We start from the raw sequence: 14,176 nt of genomic DNA on the forward strand, positions 1-14,176 counted from the left end.
AAACTCCTACAGGTTTGCACCAACATGAGGGGGAGTAAATAATGACATAAATGTAATTTTTGGGTGAACTACCTATCCCTTTAAGGCTCCTCTAGAAGTTCAGAAAAGATCTTAACAACTGAGATTTTGGTCTACAACCAAAAGCCAGAGATCTCAATATGAACTCAAAAATGTCTCATTTCTGAGTGAACGATGCACATAAATGTTTAGTATGACACCCACCCACAATTCACAATCCAATCAATGGATAAAATACATAGAGGTAAAGGTCTGCATTTCAAAAGATCAAACTCCAATCAATAGTTTTCCTAGGAGAAGGCTCTGCTTTGCTTCTCATACATTTTACAGTGAAAGGACATAAGAAGATAAGAGTATTTGGACAAAAAAAGAAGTCTGAGGTTAAAAGTCGTGGTGCAGAAGTGGCCCACCACTGTTCCTTATTAGCGGCCGCCAAATGTGAAATCAGGAGAAAGTGAAGACCAAAACCGCAAGTCTGTCAGGGTCAATTGACTGTGTCCCAGGTATGACGGAATCAGGTCTACTGTGAGGCCCATTCACACCGCAGCTTCCCTCTGACAGTCTTCTAATCACACAATATTTTCAGAGCAAGCAAACAGGAAGGTCATTCAGTGCGAAAGAGACGTTTCTCCTCTAATTACTAGCGCCTCTGTACATCTCGCATTGCTGGGGATTGAACAAGTCTTTGAAGCATGTGCTGTCTTTCTTTCCTCCTTGTTATAATGACTTGGGCAATAAAGGTTTTTGAACTGCACGCTATCATCCCACTCGCAGAAATAACTAGCCAATTCGCTGCTTTGTTCAAACTCGCTTTTAAAGTCCTGCCTCCGTGGGGCCCATTAACACCTGTTAAAGAGTTTCTAAAGAGTTTTGTTGTTGAAAGCGTCAGAAGGTTTAGGGATCATGGATTGTAATTAAATGATCGATTAGACTGGGAAAATACTGGACCAGATTCCTACATCACGCCATGTTGGACAGCATCCTGACAGAAAGCACTCGTGCGCCTGAAAGACTCACACTACCTCCGGCTAACTTAATGAGCTGTGGGTTTCAGCGCTGCCATTTTTCCTCATTATGTCATTCACACAGTTAACCCATTCAAGCGTATTATTTTGCATGAGTTTAATCGAAGTGAGACCAAAAAAGTGAAGATGCACCAATTTGGACATTTTTGTCGGATTAAACAAAAACAACAAAAAACTATAGGGTCTTTTTTCAAATTATTATTATTTTTTTGAAATACACATTTAAATAAATACATAATATTATCATAATATACAGCTTTCAAAAGTTTGGGGTCAGTAAGATTAATCAAACATACAGTAAAAACACTAAATGAAATATTATTACATACTATTGTTAAAATAACGGTCTTCTAATATTTTAATTATTTATATTATCTTTAAAAAATATTTTAAAAGGTAAATTATTGCTGAGATATATTTTTATTTTAGCATCATACATTATAAATCACTTACTTAATAAAAGTATTGATTTCTTAAAATAAATCTTACTGACCCCAAACTTTTGAATGTTAATGTAATATTCTATTAGAATTATTAAAAAGACAATATTTAAAAAAAAAAAAAAAAAAAAATTATAGTGTCTGCACTTTTAAGCAATAAATCCCACTTTTTACCAACTGTGGAAAACATAAGAACAGTAATATTGTGATTATGAAAATTACAATTAAATATGCATGTGGGAAAAAAAACACACACACATTACAAAGACTTTAGAAGTTCAGGTAATTTAAAAGCATTCTCTTTTTACAACAAAACTCAGTCTGTTTTATTATGTATTATCATGACACAGTCATGATCCAAATGAATCTTTCTGAGTGAATTATGAAAATTACCAATCATGAAACCATATTTTGCATAATTTTTATGAAAAATATACTTGATTATTAAATATTTGCTGTCATTTTTCTTCTACTTTACAAACTCCACTGATTACCCCACTCCAAAATATTTTATTTTATAAATTAAACAAACATTACTGGATTAAGTTTTACAAGACAATACTTTTACAGTTTTTCTTATTCAAAATTTCTTTCAAAAGTTTAATTCAATGTGCTACTTGCCATTTCTTCATAATTGTTTGTGATATTTACTTGCAATTTCTGTGTGAAACGTTTTTTTTTAAAGATTGTTTTCCAAAGTATGTCACTCGCAGCAAACGAAAGATACTACCTCTTATCAAATATGTATAAACTTCTTTTGGTGATTTAATGCAAGCAATATATCACATTTATTTAATCACTGGTGTCATGGAAAAAAAAAACTTTAGGCAACCTAATAAGTCTTCTGATAAGTACACCACATAGAAGGAGAACTGTGAATATAAAAACACAAACACTTGTATCATGGCATGAGACTATTGTTCTGATGTTGTCAAGCATCAAATCTAACACATACTAGAAACATCTATTATGAGCAGAAATAGAACAAAAACAACATAAATTATTCGTTTTAATTACTAATTTTAAAAATTTTATATTGATTTTATTAAATTAATTTTATTATAAATTATAGTTGATTATTAATAATCAGTGTTGTTCACGCTCATGGATTTTATTAATAATTGGCAAATACATCATTGGCTAAAGCATCTCTAAAAACAAGAAAAGCTGGCATATTTAATTAGCAGTAATGCGGTGAGCAGAGGGAACTGTTTTTTAACAGTGTAATGGACGAAATTAACAGAGCAGAGATTGGATTGGATAGAGTCCAGGCCAAACAGTGGTGCGATCCATCAGGGATAGAGACACCAAGCGCTCTCTCTCTCAGGCCGCGCTGTGGGGCGAGCATGTGACTCTGGCACGCAAATGTTTGACTCTCCAGAGATTTGGCAGCGCTGTCCCTCTACGCAAGTTTCCCAGAAGCTGCTGCTTGTATTGCACAACACACTAATACTAGGTTATTAAAATGTCCGGGGGGCTGAATGTTCATCTGCTGACCTGAAACCTGTTTTGCATTTTGTAGTAACTGTCCAGGTTAAAGTGTGCTGGAGGTTTGCATCTTAAACTGAACTCATCAGTTTCAGCATACTGATGATGTGCTCACACTCACAGGAGTACTTCAATCACTCAGAATGTATTCTTAAAGAACACAATATAAACTGAGATGTAAAATTACTTAACTGAAATTCAATATAATTCAAAAACTGAAATTGTCGCATGCTAACATGTTGTCACAGATGCCTACGGAGAGGAACAAGGAACATGGAGACGAGGGATAATCATAAACAACAGTCTTTAATTACCCAAACGCAGGGAAACAGATGGCAGGCTGGAGACACAAGTACCACATCAAGACATATGACACCAGATAAAGGAACTTAGGGCAGACAACACTTTAAATATTGAACTAAATGAAGGGTTAACTGACGAGACACAGGTGAATCAAATGAGACAATCACACATGAAACTGGGTCACGGGGAGCACATGGGGAGAAAAACACACACAGACAGTCCATAATCCTGACCAGTGTTAATTGGTTATTTATTTATTATTTTGTTAATATAAATATGTATTAATATTATATCAATATAATATATAATGAAATGCATAATATTTTATATAAAACATTTTCTATTTAATATATCATGTAAATAATAAATGTTTTGGTAAGTGTAAATTACCTTAAAAACAAATAATACACTCCCAGATAAGTGATCATATATTTATTTATTCATTTATTTTTATATATGTTCATATATTTTATTTAAATTCTATTTTTATTTAAATATATTTATATTAAAATATTTATTTACATAAAACCACCAAACTTTTGAATTTATTGTAATACTTAAGTAAGAATAAATTAATAATTTATTTAATAATTTAGTAATTTGCTATAGTAATTTAAGTATTTAGTCGTCTGAACATATTAACAATATATTCCTTATAACACACATAATTACATTATTTGTTTATAATTTTGTTATTTGTATGATAATATAATATAATAATGTATAAGAGCATATAAACACAAGTAAACTGAAATGGCATATTCATGAGTCTATCACTGTAAACACACAAAGAGCAATTATATATACACACTACCCTTGATCAACTCATAATGCAGTACAAATTGAATTCTGATTGACTTTACAAAGTCATGTGCTTGAACTCTCTCTTACACACACACACACACACACACACACACATACACACTGTAGTGAGTACTGCACGTGGTTGTTGGGGATCATTTATATTCTATTTGAGCTTGTGCCAAAATCATCCCTGTCAGTAATGGTGTTTTACAGACAGGCAAATGTGTTTGGAGGTCACTTAATAGCTCATTAGAAATGAGAGCACCTGCCCCCCCTCCACCGCACATGCAAACCACAGATGTTACTGGAACAAGCACCAAACTGTCTGCTACCTTTCCCTGCGATGTTGCTAGCCCTCTGTTGGGATCAAACAGCATCAAATCCCGTTTAGAAACAGCAACCTGGGAATTAGGTTTCCTCCACTGTTGCCCAAGGCAACTAAATCAGAGTCTGAGCATTGAGGAAAGCATCAATTCATCAGCCGATCAGCTCCTCAAACAGACGCTTTGTACCTGGTGTGGTGTGCACAATTGTGGTGCGAGCAGGAATCTAAAGAGATTTCTGTGGCATTTGATTGTTAAAGGAATAAACCACAAAAGATTTTTTCTGTGGAGCACAAAAAGAGATTTTGAGGAATGTACTGGGCTGTGTTTTTCAAAAGCATCATAACTTAGATAATGCTTGAAAATCATCCAAATTGTGTCACCCAAAAACTGTGCCATTATATATGAGCAATATCACACGACTAGTGCGATATGTGATGTTGTAGTGCGATATGCCTGTACAGTTTATCAGCATGGCTGTGATTCAGGTGTAGCCAATCACAGCGTGCTGATATACAGACATATCGCCTGGCTACAAGTGTGATATTGCATTTATACAACAGTTCTCAACTCAAGTGTGTAAAACAGTTCTCAAGTGTGTAAATAAAAAAGAGACAATAACGGAGTGTCTTTAAAAAACCTCTTTTGTGCGGAACTACTTCCTTCCACCACGGATTCAAATCTGAGTTTGACAGTTTAACAGCTGAGCCCAAGCCTCCGTTACTAATTTGAAAACATCACTTTAGAACTAGTAACGAAGGATGATTGAGCTGCTTCATTAAAAGCGTACTGTATTAAAAGCTCACTGTATTATGTAGTAGGGTTGCACGATACACCGGTACTACGGTAGTATCGCGATACTAAAGCTTAAAAACACCCGAGGTGCCATTGCATTTTTTAAATGGTAGTATCGTCCATAAGGTACTGTAAGATATGTTGTATGCACGGCACGAACACTGTTTAAAACGTTCATTTGAACATGCATGCCAGCAGAAACATTACAAGTTGATTGCCAAATGTCTTTCTGCTGTGCTCTGTGTAGCAGTGGCGTGCACAAGGGGCGGGGGGGCTCGAGCCCCTGCCCATTGAGGTCCGACGGTAAAGTGCCCTTGCGGTCCGGTGCCCCTAGTCTGCGATTTCTGCCGAGGGTAGGGGTGTTCGATATGACGATTTTTGATCGTGGACTATAAAAATGTCTCCACGATTTGCTTTTTTGAAGAAATATTGTAGTATCGTGCTACATCACACATTCTATCAGCTGCAGTTCTGGTGCCGCCGTCTCTATGTAACGTTACTGTACAACGCCACATACATTCACATCAGTGTTAACTCAGCGGTAGAGTTACTCTCACGGGACACTGCACTTATTAGCAGTCACAAAAGTACATTATCTGCATCTGCTTCAAAGACTTACTGGTTAAACGTTTCACTCAGTGTTCTGTTCTGATGAGCGCCTTTTCTGAGCACATACACCCAAAGCCCGTCAAACAGCGCCTGATTACTGAACTAAGTTATGTTTTGTGCTAATACTGTCAAAACACATAAGGTTTATGTATAGACTCAGTTGGTTATGTCTCAAATGAAGGTAAACAGCTGAGAGAAACGCATGTGTGCCTGTATATTAGATGCGTGCAGGTCTTAAAGGGACAGTACTAAACATGCTGCCGACTGTCATTAAAGGGATAGTTCACCCTAAAATTGTAATTCTGCCATTATTTACTCACTCACATGTTGTCCCAAACCTGTATTAATTTCTTTCTTGTGCTGAACACAAAAGAATATATTTTGAAGAATGTGGGTAACCAAACAGTTGCTGGTCCACAATGACTTTAACAGTAGGAAAAAAAAAATACTATGGAAGTCACTGTAGACCAACAACTGTTTGATTTTCCACATTCTTCAAAAGAGCATTTATTTTCAGCAGAAGAAACTCATTCAGGTTTAAAACAACTTTTGAGTGAGTAAATGAAGGTATAAAAATCAAACACTAGCCTATTTTAATTTTGGGGTGAATTATTCCTTTAATGTTAATAAAAAACCAAACACAAAGAGAAAAATTACTCACTACTCTTGACTGAAAAACTTTAATATAGTTGCTTTAATAGGAATCAATCCATATAGTGTTTTATTTTTATATTTGTTCATTCAATTTCCTGAATGCTCCTGCTAAATACACCTATTGTACCTGAAAATAAAACACTGTTTATTTTATTTGTATATTATGTGTATTTGTAATGTGTATCTTTGCTTTCATTTTTTAATAACAAAGATAAAATAATGACAACGATTTTTATCTTCACCCACTTTGGCCTAAATATCCGCCATACCCCTAGCTGAGGGGGACCAAACCCATACATCCCCCACCCCCCTCCCATTTTGCCCCTGCCCCTCCGGAGGTCTGTGCACGCCACTGCTGTGTAGTATAGTCTGTGTAAACGCGTTATATAGAATGGAGTGTTTCCCAAAGCTTCAGTTCAATTTGCAATGAGAAGTTGCACTTGCACGTCGTTGTTCATGCTGCAGTTTATCAGAAGAAAGGGTCTGATTCAGACCATCTTATGTCATTTTAAAAAACAGCAGCTCAAGCATCACTTATTCAACATCATAATATCCTACAAGAAAGTATTCTCGCAGTTTTATTCATTTGACCACTTCTAGAACAGGTGTAGTTCGTTTCTGGAAGCATCTTTGCGATCACGAATGCGAATCCATTCATCAGCATAGCGGCTTTGCACTTGGTTCTTATCAATCGTTATATATATTTTTTTATTCATTTATAATGTTATGTTTTAATATACATGCTGTTAACTCGGAAATTTCAAGATACGCGAGCAAAAAATGCTCCTTACAGTTCGGCAATACGACACGAGCAAGAGTGCTGTTTTTGTTCCGTTTGTTCGAATCCAAATCCGCATTGTCTTGGGCGAATCACTGATTCACTGAGCCATTCATAAAAGCAGTCATTTGATTCGCTCCTGAAGGATTCAGCCGTTTTGAAAGAATAATTTGAATGATTTAAGTTTCCCATCTAAAAGTAGGCATATTACATTATTTCCCAACATATTTCTATATTCAGAATGTAGTATTTAAAACATTAATCTCATAACATTATATATGCAATTATAAATACAGTCTAAATGTATAAATGCCTCATCAAAATGTCACTTATTGCAGCTTCTGTGCAGTGCTACGATGAGTTTTGTTTAGATCATTTCATGGATAACAATAGCCAGTCATTCATTCACATTAATTAAGTATTCAGATAATAATATTGTCTGTTTTCACTTACATCTATTTATTTATTCAATTTTGATTCATTTTGTAGAATTGAATTTTAAATTAACACAATACTGCATGGTATCGTGATACTTCAGCTGGCATAGTATCGTAAGACATTTTTATGGTATCGTGACAACCCTATTATGTAGAGTAATAAGAGAGAGAGATGGACTGAGCGAGTGTGATTACCTGCATCGAGAGTACCTCTGCATGTAAACAATGTATGCGCGTAGTGCTGCTGATGCATACGCTGCGCCTTGTTTACGTGCAGAGGAACGCATGCGCATGCGTTGTGGTACTTTCGATAATGGCGGAATATGTGATTTATGGGAGAAGAATTGTTGAATAAAGTCATTATTTTTGTTTTCTTTGCGCAGAAGAAGTGTTCTCACAGCTTCGTAAAATTGCGGTTGAACCACTGATGTCACATGGACTGTTTTACAGATGTCCTTAATACGTTTCTGGGTCTGGGAACATTTCAGTTGCGTTGCTTCTCTATAAAGGGTCAGAGAGCTCTCAGATTTCACCAACAATATGAAGATGAACGTTCTGAAGATGAACGAAGGTCTTACGGGTTTGGAACGACATTAGGGTGAGTAATTAATGACAGAATTTTCATTTTTGGGTGAACTGTCCCATTAAAGGTGAAATATTGGTTATTGGTTAGGCTGCTCAGTGCATTTGTTGGCTGCGTCTTACAAGGTGTTGTGGGAAGTAAAAAATAACTTCCTTGATTACAACCCTGTTGCTAGTCTCGCGTAGCCAGACTTTTAGACTGATGGCTGAAGGTTTGGAATCTATGGTAGCTTTCATTGGCCAAGGCCCGCCCATGAGGCCGTTTGACCGACATGTCAAACAATCAATCACAGTTCTTTTTGTTCAGCGTCACGTTTCGGGGAGTGGAAATGTCGCCACAATAACAGACCGGTGTGTAAAACTCTCGGACGTATTTTAAAGATTCTATATGCCGCGAACTTTAAATATTTCACATACTTTTGAAAATCCAGCATTTTTTTGATCCTGATAAGCGGTTGTCGTCACAGTTGTAAACACGACGGCTTTCTTCTTTCGTGAGGGGATTTGGCATCACAGGCATCTTTGTTTCCAGGCAGAACGTTAAAGAACGCGACACACACATCTCCTGGAAATCCTGTATAATTCAATCAATCCGACGCCGACTTCGAAACTCCTGAAGTGTTTCCACTTTTGTGTGTCATATGCATCAGACGTTTAGCCAACGTTCTGTGGGCGTCACGTCTGAGGCTGAGACTACCCTGTTGCAGTCTCTTTCAATATAAAAGCCTTCACTGCTGACTCACTCCTAGAAACAATAAAAATGCGGAATAATGTAACTAATATCACCATCATGAACACACACACAATTTCTCAATTCTACTATTATTAAATTCTACTATGATTTATATAAAATAATATTTATTGAATAATAATATTTAATAAACAACAACAACAGCTATCATAAAAGTTGCTAGGCAATTCAATCAAAAGTACAAAGGCAGTATACAGCATTATACAGCATTAAAGTTACATAAAATATAACATTATGAGATTGCCCTCAGCAAAAACTATTTGCTCTGAAACAAAAAATAGATTATTGAGACCAAAGACTGCCTGCTAGATTTACCCAAACAAATTATATTTCATGTATAACCACTGCAGAGACATCAGAGCCAGCGGTAAAATCCAGAAGATATGGCCGAGGTGAGGCGCTCTCAGGCGGCTTCATGAGCACCGAACGGCTGCTGAAGCCCTAAAGCTCACATCTCAAAAACATTGAAGCAAATTTTCAAATAGAAAATGTATCTTTATTAGCAAACCACATTTTGAAGTCTAAACAACTTCATTCTTGCCTAAAAAAACCTACATTCCGTGACATAAAAACAGTATTATTTATTAAATTATAGTGGAGATGCAATGTATAATATTTTATTTAAAAAATAATTAAAACAATATTCAATAAAGGCAGAAAATAGATAGAGTAGATAATGTAAATAACTAAACCAGTTTGTGTTTGTACAAACAAAGTGGTGGTGTGATTGTGCAAACGAGTTTCAGAGGAAAAATGGCATATATTGTACATCTTGGCTTGCCTTCTTCCTCTTCCTTTCTGACACCCAAGGGCACACTTGCTGGCACCGCAGTGTTGTGCAGCACCGCTGTCACCGTTATCACTCCAGGGAGTAAAGAGCAGACCACCGCTTGATTGGTGAACGTCCCTCAAGCGTAGCTCTCACCTCCCTATTGTGTACCTCAATACTGGCAACCCAGTGAACCTCGTTATGCTCAGTATGTCAGGGTCTCAGAGGGAAAGCTTACACCTCGACCCACAGATCACAATTAAACACTGCAATTGCAATTTGCAATCAGGCTGACTGTGAAAAATTGATTTTTTTCTGCAACAAAAATATCACGACAAACACACACTATCACTATTCACTATTCAAATGTTCAGGGTCAGTATGTTTTTTTGTTCATTAATCCTTTTATTCAGAGAAGATGCATTAAATATACCAAAAGTAAACATATTTCTAACGGTACAAAAGATGTTTTATTCAAATAAATGCTGTTATTTTGAACTTTCTATTCATATAAGAATCCTGAAAAAATTATTGCAGTTTACATAAAAGTATTAAGCTGCTAAATTATTTTAATTAATTACAATTGCAACTGTTTGTTAATAATGAGAAACATTTCTTGAGCTGCAACTCAGCATATTAGAATGACTTCTGAAGGATCATGTTTTTTAAATAATATTTTGTAACATACTAAAATAAAAACTCTTAAATTGCAATAATATTTCACAAAATGACTGTTTTTGTATTGTTAGTGAAAAGTACTTTTCATAAACATAAAAAACGTGTATATGCATTGAACATTTAAGAAAACAACTTTAAATATTTACAATTAGTAAATTACAAATAGAAAGCAAAAACATGCAAGTTAGTTACAATGCCATTTCAGTGCATCATGAATAGACAAGTCACTCTTAAGCAGCACTTAAGAACATATTCACACAATTATGGGAAACGCAGGTGAAAAATTCAAAAACATTCATAACCTTGCACACAGATAAGTATTTATAGTTAAGATCTGTCATTACTGTTAAAAAACTGTTACAAAAACATGTAATTGCAATGAATGAACAGGATGCTTCAACATTAAGCTTTCATTGACTTTAAGTTTCTTCCTCACACACAGCTATCATACACTTGAAAAAGATTGGAATATAGTCATAAGGACCACTTTTATAATATTTTAGCAGTGTGTTATTGTGATTTTGGAGCTTGACAGCCTCATTAAACTAAACGCAATGGCCAAAACATTATTCAAAATTTCTTCTTTTGTGTTTCAGAGAGGAGAGAAAGTCAAATGGGTTTTCAACAGCACAAGGCTGAGCAAATGATGACAGAATTTTCATTTTTAGATGAACTATCCCTTTAAGTCAGACAGCACAGCGGCTGAGGAATATACGCAAGGTTGGTGGCTGCCTGTGTCAAATTTATATCTCTACACCCTCCTCCTCCTCCTTCAAAAAAAAAAAAAAAAAACACAGGCACGCATTCGTTCCAAATTCTCTATTTTCTTTTTTCTCGACTCTGAGGGCAGGTGTTGCCAGAGATAAAAGAGAACGCAGAATAAACGAGTGTGCTTGTAATGATGAGGTCCCTTCTCATCCCTCCTTTTCCTTTTCTCTATCTCACTTCTCTAATTTCCCGTCAGCGTCTGATGTCTTGCTTATTACCAGTGGCCTCTGAATCCACAGAATAATTAGCCGAGGAAAATAAACACGGGGTGCCCATGGATGCATGAAGGTCACTGGGTGTCATACTTCACTGTGAGCTGGATGACGAGGGACTTATGGGGGTGCTGCAGAAGAACGGATGACAGTATTGATTATTTTTCCTCTGTGCTTTGAGTTATTGGATCTGTGCTGCGCTCGCACGTGCTGGTTGGCAGCATTGGGAAATATGCTTCTAATGGCTGGCACCAGCTATGTTTCGTGTGTATATACAGTTTGTGTGGTTATATATGTTTATGTGTCCTCTGAGCTACAGGCACCTATATGGCAAGTGCACTGTGATTAGTCATAAAAACAAAAGCAGGGAGAAGGAAACAGCTTTGTCTCCTTTGTGCAATAGGGTTTCTTTTTTCAATACATGAGCAATTGGGTGTTGGTGTGTAGGAATGAAAATCATGAAACAAGGAGGACTATGCGGGACTCAACAAGTATGGCCAGTGCAAGAGAGCTTCCAGTCATTTGAAATAACTAATAATTAAATATTATTATTTTTAAATACATATTATTAACATTTGCACATGCTTTAATATATGTTGTTGTTTGTGTAGCTCTATATGTTAGTAGTTTAAAATATATTTGATTAATATTTGCATATGACATGCTGGTAACACTTTATTTTAAGGTGTACACGTTACATGAACTTACTATTATAATAACAATAAATGATGCATAATTACATGCAAGTACTCCTAAGCCAAATGCTAATCCTAACCCTAAACATTTACAGTAGTAAGTACATGTATTTAATTCATATTACACAGCACTTAAATGTATTAAAATAAAGTGTAACCGGCAAGCTTTAATATTTTAACAAAATAATTTTTATATATTCATAATTACGCAATAATCTTACCAATAGCAAGTGATGTGGAACATAGCACACTGTAAAAAATAAAAAGTTGAGAAAATTGTTTTTGTAGGAGATTTTTGAGTTTTCTCAACTTTTTGTTGTATAAACTGAAAACAATAAGTTGAGAAAACTCAAAAATCTGCTGAAGCTAGTTGCCTTAAACATTTAAGTTTTCTCAACTTTTTATTTTTTACAGTGCAGTGTATATGTGACCAGATCCAGCAAAATGAGTCACAGTGACACAAATTTCAAAATTGAGATTTTGGTATCAATGGAAAGAGAAGACCATAAGCTTTAAAATGATATCCTAGTCGTCTGCCCTCTTTTTCCAGTTGAAAACCTGAGAAAATCGCTTTTAAAGTTTTTTGCCCGTTTTTGTTGATATCTTTCAAAATCCATTGCATTTAAAGTGATAAACTATTTATTTTACAGCTTAATTTGACCACAGACATTTGTATATATATAAATACTATTAAACCAGGCTGAAGCTCAAAATATTTTAAAGTATTTATTTGAATAAATATTTTAAAAGGCACTTTTACAAAGATTTACTAAAATCAGAAAGACTGAACAGAGGTGCTACATTTTTGCTTGAGAGAGAGGGTGTGTCAGTGTGTGTGTGTGTGTGTGTGTGTGTGTGTCTGCATCCTTGACTGTCACCTCGCATGTACACGCAGTCACAGAGAGAAAGCATGTGAGAGAGTGGTTGAGTGAGAGTGTGAATGAGTGAGTGAGTTTAACGCTTTTTGACGACTTTGCTCTCTGTTGACAGCGACATTTCTCAAATTAATAAACAGAACTACACACAGTATACTACACTACACAGTATTGAACTATCTTTCTGAGGAGAAACTGCTAGCTTGTTTACACAGAGCGCTGCTAGTCTGACAGGAGGATGGCTGGACCAATCGCGTGCCGGAAACAGGGCTTCCCATTGACAAATGATCAGCGTTTATGTCACTGTTTGTGTACATTTCTAAGCTTTTTGATTGGTTTTATACAACGTTTAACACCATATTTGGAGAGCAGAGATAGTGACGTTTCAGGGCTTACCCGGAATATAGGGAAATGCTCAGAAGTGACGAGAAGTTGAGAAAAGCAATGTTCATTTAGAGCGAATTTAGTCAACTTTAATAGTCATTTAAATACCTTTACTCAATTATCTGGACTACGAATACATTATTTGCATATGACCTGCTTTAATAGTTTAACTAAATATATTTTATAAATGCATAATTACACAATACTTAGAGGGTTAATAACAGTTAATATCGGGTACCTTACATTTTAGGGACAATATTTCCATTTACTTGGTCTATTTTTAGCTCCAACAACAAAAATAGTCAGTAAAATATAGTCTAAAAACAGTCAGTTAAATAGAGTCTACTCAGTAACTCAAAAGTGTTTTGTTCCTGAATCAATGCTTTTTAATGAATGGTTCAATGAATGGTTCAGTGACTCACTCAGAAAGGAAGCCACTTGTTTCATCCCTGAATGAATCAGCATTTTTGAGTGAATCATTTTAATGAATGGTTCAATGACTCAAAACATTCACTTCTCAGTGTTCAGAGATCCATGCAATGATTCTTATTCAAAAAATGACATAAATACATTTAGAATTATCTTGAGCACTTAGAAGTCTATCAGATTTTTTTTCCATGATCTCTTCATTTAAGACACACTCCAAACATGTCACGAGACAATATACAAACGGTCATAAAAGGGCAACAACCAAAGAAGGTAAAGGTGATGTCAAATAGAGACATTTTTTATTTTATTTTTTTAAAGCAGACTCTTTTCACCCCCCATGGATAAGTGCAAAACGTATA

General features: G+C 35.5%; 1 protein-coding gene across 1 annotated transcript in view; it reads right to left on the reverse strand.

The window, feature by feature from the left end:
- raly (RALY heterogeneous nuclear ribonucleoprotein) overlaps nucleotides 1–14,176 on the reverse strand; it is an 83,610-nt gene that overhangs the window by 17,267 nt on the left and 52,167 nt on the right. The gene's annotated exons all lie outside the window — the stretch shown is intronic.

This window comes from Onychostoma macrolepis, chromosome 06, assembly GCF_012432095.1.
Source record: "Onychostoma macrolepis isolate SWU-2019 chromosome 06, ASM1243209v1, whole genome shotgun sequence".
Lineage (NCBI taxonomy): Eukaryota > Metazoa > Chordata > Actinopteri > Cypriniformes > Cyprinidae > Onychostoma > Onychostoma macrolepis.